Here is a 9,275-nt window from a genome sequence, read left to right as displayed (position 1 = left end):
TCTCCTTCTACCCACCTGAAGGTGACCTATCCCTAGGTTGAAACTGGCACCAAAACACGACCTATCCCCCCCTGGGCTACTCACTCTCCGCCCCTTCAACTCTGCTACTTCCATCAACAGGTGTTCCACCAATTTTTCCAGTTTCTCCATAGCAAGAGTTTTGGGGGGGAGAGGGGGGGCATTAGGCGTATCCTGCCCAAGGATACAAGTGTTTTTACTAACACTCATTTGAGCAACCCGCTTGACAGTTCAGCCACCAGACTAGACAAAAAAATCCAATCTATCTCTTAAACTGTCTCCCAACGGATTAAGCTCCCTATTAATTGTCCCCATACATCGACGCGGGACACACAAGCCTCTACAGTGTACTACACGGTACTCTAACAGTAGATCGAGCATTCAGTTCCGCAATGGTGCACTGCCACCGAAACGACGTATCCATAGCATCGTCAGAGTCCGGGGATTTGCATTGCACAAATGATGTGCCGCCGCTACATCTTCACAACCCTGGCAAAATCTGGTCATTACTTGAGAAGACATAAAATCATCGGGCAGTCCCTGAAACGCTCTATTTGCCAGAACTACCACCCGGTCCACCCAATCTCTTATATCTTCCCCTGGTTTTTGTTTAGCTGTGAAAATCTCCATTTGAACCAAACTCGACATATCATACGACCCAAATCGTTTTGCCAACTTGTGCATAATCTCTGTATACCTGAGGTTCTGGGGGACCAAGTTAAGGGCATAATATTCACTGGCCTTACCCTGTAATGAAAAACAAAGTTCCTCTTAGCACCGCTGTGAGGGCCAGTTTGCACACTCACCCATGTATTCAAATTTCATCTCAAAAGCCTTCCAACTACTTTTGCCATCATATTCCACTTTCTTGTTGAAGTGAAATAACCTTTCCTCCGGCGCACCCCCCTCCTTACTGGGAACCTCCCCTCCAGATGAAAACTAAATCAACCCCCGTCTACATCACCCCTTCCTTGGTGACATGGGAAATGACCCTGAAGCATCGACCTCCCCTGTTGGTGAACGGTAGAACCACCCCTATGGAGGTTAAATCCCTCCTGATAAGAAATGGGGCTACTCCTGTCTGGATAACCACCCTCGGAGGATGGACCGAAATCATCCCCCTTCGGGCATGAAATGGTACCACCCATGTTTGGGTAACTATACCCTCTGGGTAAGAAACACAGCAACCCTTGGCCGGGTTACCCCCCCCCCCCCAACCCCCACATGGTTAAGTACCACCCCCGTTCGGGTAACTCCCCTCTGGTTAGGAATCAAGATCACCTCTGGTCGGGTTACCCACCTCTGGGATGAAAACCAAACTGCCCCTATTGGCATTTGTCCCCTCCCCCGGATGAGTACCAAGACCACCCATCAGTGGTGTCCCCCCTTCTATGGTACCGGACCCGTGCTTACTGAACGGTGATACCTAGAATTCCTCTCTACATACCCAGAACTAGGAGGGATCAGCATGGAAATATGTTGTACTTCCTGCTGGCTGACCTGCAAATTCGGGGGTTGATTTCCCAACATAGCCCCATCATGATCATGAAATGACATACCGGGAACTGAGTTTTATTATAACCCTGTTCCCAGAAAAACACAATAAATAACGCAAAGTATGTCAGACTGAAAAAATTATCTTTTATTTCCCTATAATCCATTGGGCCAAAGTCAAACAATTAATTTTGAAAGGTACCAAAAAATTAAAATTACCACATTACCAGTCCAAAATACTACAGTCAAAAAAGATGAAAAGTACAACCAATACCAATCACTAATCAGTACGGTCTCACTACACAGATGTCATCTGCCATTGAAACCCATGTTAAATTGCCCAACTTCAAACGAAGATTGCCAATAGAACGGGTTCTCGTTGGCACTAACAACATACACCATTGGAAATATACATTATATAAGCATTTATTTTCACTCCAAAACTTATAACATTTCCGTCTCAGTGTTTTGCTATATAACCGCATCTGGCTGTAGTACCGGTCCGAACAGGTGGTTCATTAACCGATTCACTCCGGCTGTCACTTGCGCTGTATACCCATGTCCCAAAAGGTCGATGCACAATATTACAAAATAACATGGGCAAAATACAGCCAGAAGGCTTACCATTAAACATACATATTGTTTTAATTCTTCACCATTTCCTAGAAGTGAATATGTGAACCATAACGTGTGTCACAATTAGGAACTATAGATGAATGAATTCTTACCCGGAAGTGATCTGTGTAGTGAGACCTAAGGAATAATTCCGAGTACCCCGTAGGGAAATTAAATTAAATTTCCCTAAACACGACCAAAATTTTCTTAAAATCCAATATGGCGGCCAATTAGAAATTTAATAAATTTTCACTTTTTACAAAAAAATTAGAGGCCCAAATACAAAAATTGTATTTAGTTTTTGTTTTTAGGTTCGAACATGGCTGTTCGCAGCGCCATTGTTGTAAATTTGGTTAAGTATAATATATGGTAGGGGTACTCACGGTTTAATTTTCGTAATGGTTTGATTGCTGCGTCTGTCCAAAATGACAGTTCAGTCGCAAGAGAGTGGGCCTTTCAATTCCCAAAACTGTCTCCTGGTTCTCGGCGCCCACGTGACGTTCCTCGTCCAACCGATGGACTCCTTCTTCCCGCCAAAGCTTTATATGGTCATATACCAGTAGACCTTCCGTCTCCAGGGGTGTTGCGGTGGACCATTTACACAGTCTCCATCCGGTCGTCGATTGGTCGCGAGTCACCACATTTCTATTTGTGTATATTTTCCCCAAATAACCTTCCCATTTTTGGATAAGTTGTCGACGTGTTTTCGTGAACAACATACATGTATGACGTAATCGAAGTTCGTGCTTACTTGGTTTAAAGTTGAAAAGAAATAGGAAGTACAATGCCAATGGGAGGGTTTTTGATGGGGGACGGTTTTCGATAGGTTACATTAAAACATTGAAGACAATGCATGGCGATATGGCAAATACAAGTAGATTGAAATGAATATGTAATGATTAATTTATTACATAAAAACAAGTTCACCCATCAATTACCGTAGACATATTGAAAGTGTGGCAAACTTGTACTTTTGTAGATTTTTGATAGCGACGTTAAAGGTATACTGTCACGGATTTAAGGACCTTATTTCTCTAAAAATGGATAATAAATAAAAATTACATTAATTGTTGGAAACCAAAACTAGCTATCGCATCACCTTAACTGAACCATGATGGAGTGAAATCCATGTCATCCCTCTCGGCAATTTTAGTTTTTGGAATTATGGACCATTGCCATAATTCAATTATTTTTACAAAATGTCGTTAATAAATGGAGTATGGTGGTTATGAAGATGGTTGAATAAAGTACATTTAGGGACAAATCAATTTTTTTTTTTTTTCAGGTAATACTTTGTTAGACCATTAAATAGGTCAGTGGTCTGTGACAATATGCCTTTAACACGCCTAACCGACTGGACACTTCGATGTTTCCCGCTATTTCATCTGTGATCTTCAGGATCGCAACACACCAACACGGCCATTTTCCTTTCAGACTTATCCGGATAGGCCTTTATACGCAGAAAATGTAGCGATTAGCGTTATTCGCGTTTAGGCTATTCGGGGAGCTCTATCCTGCCGTCATGCATACCAAATTTCCCCACTTATCCGGCGGATAGGCAATATTCCCGGATAGTGGACTTATCCGCCCCTCATGCATACGACCCCTGATGTCGTTCGGTCATCGCTATCCGGTAGATAAAAATCCGCTCTTTCAGTCTCTGGCAAGACGTTCATTTAATTAGTGTTAAATTCAAGCGCAAACAAATTTAGAAACAAATGTGCCCCATTTTTAACATAGCACGACATAATAACCGCATCTTTCGTGGATGTACAACAAAGATGGAGATTTTCGAGGATTCAAAGCCGTTTTGTGCCGGACTCTTGTTTGTTTGTTGTTGTTTTTGTGACGAGGATCGATCCTAGACTGACCACTGGGCTACATTAATTTTTTTATTAATTTTTTTACGATCCTCGCCAAACCTCGCCCAAAGTTCCCTTGACATGCCGTCTCATGTCAACCCCCCCCCCCCCCCTAAATTGATTTTCTGGATCCGCCATACGTTTCACAACAACTCTTATTAAATAAATTGTTTTCTAACGGCCACTCATGCATGCAGTTTTCTCTATATACACGTTTTTCGTTTTTAATTTTCCTTTTTGAAGATACCGGCCTCGGTGGCGTCGCGGTTAGGCCATCGGTCTACAGGCTGGTAGGTATTGGGTTCTGATCCCAGTCGAGGCATGGTGGGAAGTGCAAATAAAATATCCCTTGTTGCTAATCGGAAAGAGTAGCCCATGTAGTGGCGACAGCGGGTTTCCTCTCAAAATCTGTGTGATCCTTAACCATATGGATGACGCCATATAACCGTAAATACAATGTGTTGAGTGCGTTGTTAAATAAAACATTTCTTTCTTTCTTTTTTCGAAGATATTTTACAATTGTTCATTTTGCCATTAATGCACCGTCGATAACCCAATCGTATAAATTGACAGAGGCGGATCTAGTGGAGGGGGCGGCCCCTCCTAAATTTTGCGACAGTTATAATTTTATTATATATTAATTTTCTTTCTTTTTTACGATCCCCTCCAAACCTCCCCCAAAGTGCCATTGGCATTCCGCCCCCACCCCCACACCCCGCCATTGGCTACTAGTGACTGTGACGTCAGACGCTGACCCAAATGGATTTTCTAGATCCGCCACTGATTGATATTTATTATTTTTGAACGCATGCGCGGATGCTAGTTGTTTCTATAGAGGGGGTGCAAAGTTTAAGTTTTTTATGGTTTTTTGGGGGGTGGGTGGGGGTGGGGAGGGTGGTCGAGTCATGCTCTCCGAAAACAATATTTAAAAAAAAAAGAAGATAATTCGCTTTTAACAAGGGGTTTCAACCCTTCCTCCTTAAACACACCAGAGCCCCCCCCCCCCTACATTTTGCGATAATTATACAATTTTATTATGTATTAATTTCATTTTTTTACGATCCATCTCCAAACCTCCCCCAAAATTCCCTTGGCATTTCACCTCATGTCATTGGGGACCCCCTAAATGGATTTCCTGGATACGTCACTGCACACGTATGTATAAAAAGAACACCTACATCATTCAAGGCTGGTCATGATGGACGTTGAATTCACTAGAGTAGGGACGTAAGACAATAAGTACAACCTTAACACCAAACTAGGATTTACATACAGACTACACGCTCACTGCAACAGTACACAGGATGCATTGACTAATGATAACAATGCATTCCCCCCCCCCCCCCCCCATTTAATGGCCCAGCACGTGCTCTAATAAGGAACCGGACAAAAGAATACCGTTCCGAGTACACAATTGCAATGCACCCGGGGGAAGCTGAACAAAAGAATATCGGCCTCCCCCACCCAAACCCCCAATACTTTCTACTGGTAATAACTTGGTACTTGGTGATGCCTCGACCAGAAGCGGTCAGGCACTTTACAAGGGCCCGATGGGCAACCTAGGGAGACACCACAGCATCGTAAAGGTCTAAATTTAACGAGCTACTCTCGATTCACTATATTAATAATATGTGGATTTTTTTTTAATCAATTAACTCGAAAATGATCGATGTAAAGGTATTTGACGTCAAACATAGGATTGTTGTGGTATTAGAGTGGAAATCTTTGCCAACTTTTTGGTTGTCGGGAATTGCCAAAAAAATACATAGCTTGGTCTCTGACTGTAATAAGAGGGAGTTTATGTCCAAATGTCCGTCTAGCTCTTTTACAGTCAAGAGTACTCGGGCTATCTGGCCTGGTGCTTATATAGAGAATACTACACGACTTTCAGTTTAATACCATTTTTATGAACGAGTACATTATAAAATGGTATCTAGCGAGCGAAAGAGATCTAAATACCATTTTCTAATGTACGAGTTCATTTAAATGGTATTAAACTGAAAGGAGTGTTTTATTTATTACCGGTATGCTATCTACCTATAATTATTGCTTAGAATTCATCAAACAAAACCGGCCTCGGTAGCGTCGTGGCTGGCCATCGGTCTACAGGCTAGTAGGTACTGGGTTCGGATCACAGTCGAGGCATGGGATTTTTAATCCAGATACCGACTCCAAACCCTGAGTGAGTGCTCCGCAAGGCTCAATGGGTAGATGCAAACCACTTGCACCGACCAGTGATCCATAACTGGTTCAACAAAGGCCATGGTTTGTGCTATCCTGCCTGTGGGAAGCGCAAATAAAAGATCCCTTGCTGCTAATCGGAAGAGTAGCCCATATAGTGGCGACAGCGGGTTTCCTCTCAAAATATGTGTGGTCCTTAACCATGTCTGACGCCATATAACCGTAAATAAAATGTGTTGAGTGCGTCGTTAAATAAGACATTTCTTTCATCAAACAAAAGTAATCATTCAGAGCAGCTGGGCAATCTAATTAAAATTAGCTCCACTATTACATGTGGATCTAAAGACATCCAGTTGGAGCTCATGTCCACCAATCAAAACCTTACTTGCAGAATCCTGCCAGTGATTTAAAAATAATTTGAAAACATTCCGAATTATCCTGAGGGCATACGACATGTTTCGTGTGTATTACGAATGCCTTAAAACATGTTTTATTTTATAAAATAAATAATTTGTAATGTAAAACTGAAGACTGATTTAGTTTTTTTTTATTTTATAAATAAATAAATAATTTTTAATGTAAAATTGAAGACTGATAACCCACCCCGTACGTATTGGTATGGTTCGCTGTACTGCGGCCACTAAAATAGACTCGCCCGATATTTTTAGAATGTGTATAATTTGTATGCTCCCAAATAACGTTATAAAAGGCGAAGTGTGATTGGTCAATATTTAAATTATTATTTACAGACGAAATGTTACCTGGACATTGGGGACTACGCAGTGTTGTTAGTTTTAAATCACTGGCATGATTCTGCAAGTAAGGTTTTGATTGGTGGACATGAGCTCCAACTGGCTGTCTTTAGATCCACATGTAATAGTGGAGCTAATTTTAATTAGATTGAGCAGCTGGGCTGCATTCGGCCAGATCGAGCAGAAAAATGTCTGCCAGACTGGTTTATGCGCTTCACGTTAAACCAAATGGCCACGTCGGGAACCAATCATATAGTTTGCGAACGTTACGGAAACGTTCGCTGACTGAACTTAGGGCTGGCATTCAGCATAGGCCCCGCCCACAATCGAGGTTAATGACCCAGATTTTTATTTCACAACTAGTTTATTCGACGGAGCTTTTAAAACTAATTCGTACTGAGAGTAAAATCAGCCCTAAGTTCAGCCAGACGTTTTTAACTAACGTTTACGAGCTATTTTTAACACAAAGCGCATAAACCAGTTTGCCGGCGTTTTTTCTGCTCTGGCTAAACTGCACTGCTTTCAATAAGAAATGTACAAAATCTTACGTCATATTGTGTTGACCCCATTCTCCCTTAATGTATGGGATGGGAATGGGAACTCTATTTACGTGCCTATATCCACAGAGGTTCAGGCACGCCCACCCCGGACTTGGCCTCTGATTTCGCCAGTGACCAATTCCGGGACAGAGATCCCTTAATGTGCTATTGGCCAATCGCATTAGCATTTATATCCCATCTTTGTTAAGGAAAACGGTATCTCACAATGTGACGTACGATTTTGTTATTAAACTCCGTTATCTCTCACAGGTATGCAGTAAAAAACACACAAAAACATTTAGTTCAGACTCGAGACTAATAAAGTCTGAGACAGTAATGTCATGACAACGCCATACAAATTGTATGTGTGTGACCTCATTACAGATTGAGTTTTATAAGCACGGGCCTAGGTAGGGGTTATCAGGGCCCCGTTCCACGAAGCGATCTTAGCCCTAAGATCACCTTAAGTCCATAACTACCTTATGCATTTAAGGTGATCTTAGAGCAAAGAATATTTTTGTGGAACGGAGACCAGGTCAATAGGAAGCATGGTTGCGTGATACAGATTCATTGTATTGTCTGCTAGAAACCAGGACCCATATTCACAAAATATCGTAAGCCTAGTTTTACACGTAAACGTAAATCTACGACTGAAGAGCTATTCACGAAACAACGAAAACGTAAGTTACGTGTAAAGTTAGACGTAAATATAAGAGTGCCTCAGGTTGCAACTAACGCTGCACGTAAGTTGTGTACATATAATAAATCACACTTTTTTGTGAATATGGATCCTCTATACATGCCCTTGCAAACATAAAAGGTTAATTTAAGTACCATTCCTATTCTTCGGGTGTACATTTCATGTACAAATTCACGAATCTCACATTTCTTGTTACAATGAACTATTTTTTTTTTTTTTTTTTTTTTGGTAAATAATGTCTTGTTTTGTATTTACAATAAAGACTTAAGTACCAGAACACATTTGTCTTGAAGTTTATATTGGTGTTGAAGAGTCGTAGAAAAGTTAAAGTTTGTTTTGCTTAATGACACCACTGGAGCACATTGATTAATTAATCATCGGCTATTGGATGTCAAACACATGGTAATTTTGATTCAGTCATAATTTTTCCTAATGCAGCAAGGTTACTTTTATATTCACTTTCCCAAAGAGTGGAAAGCACATACCGCGGACTTTGTCCAGTTGTGATGCACTGGTTGGAACGAGAGAGAAAAAAAGTTGTAGAGGTGTGATGAAGCCATACATCCCCAGAATTCTTGTCTCGATGTATACAAAGAATAGAGCAAAATAATATAGCAAGTATCAAACCTTTGTTTTAGTATTAGTGGGCTGTGTGCATCAAATAACCGTCGTGGGTCATTTTGTGAAATTTACAGGGATCAAAGGGGAGGGGCCAATTTAAAGAAAAAAAGAAAGAAAGAAATGTTTTATTTAACGACGCACTCAACACATTTTATTTACGGTTATATGGCGTCAGACATATGGTTAAGGACCACACAGATTTTGAGAGGAAACTCGCTGTCGCCACTACATGGGATACTCTTCCGATTAGCAGCAAGGGATCTTTTATTTGCACTTCCCACAGGCAGGATAACACAAACCATGGCCTTTGTTGAACCAGTTATGGATCACTGGTCGGTGCAAGTGGTTTACACCTACCCACTGAGCCTTGCGGAGCACTCACTCAGGGTTTGGAGTCGGTATCTAGATTAAAAATCCCATGCCTCGACTGGGATCCGAACCCAGTACCTACCAGCCTGTAGACCGATGGCCTACCACGACGCCACCGAGGCCG

Source organism: Gigantopelta aegis, chromosome 2 (genome assembly GCF_016097555.1).
Source record: "Gigantopelta aegis isolate Gae_Host chromosome 2, Gae_host_genome, whole genome shotgun sequence".
NCBI lineage: Eukaryota > Metazoa > Mollusca > Gastropoda > Neomphalida > Peltospiridae > Gigantopelta > Gigantopelta aegis.
Note: the sequence above shows the minus strand (reverse complement) of the source record.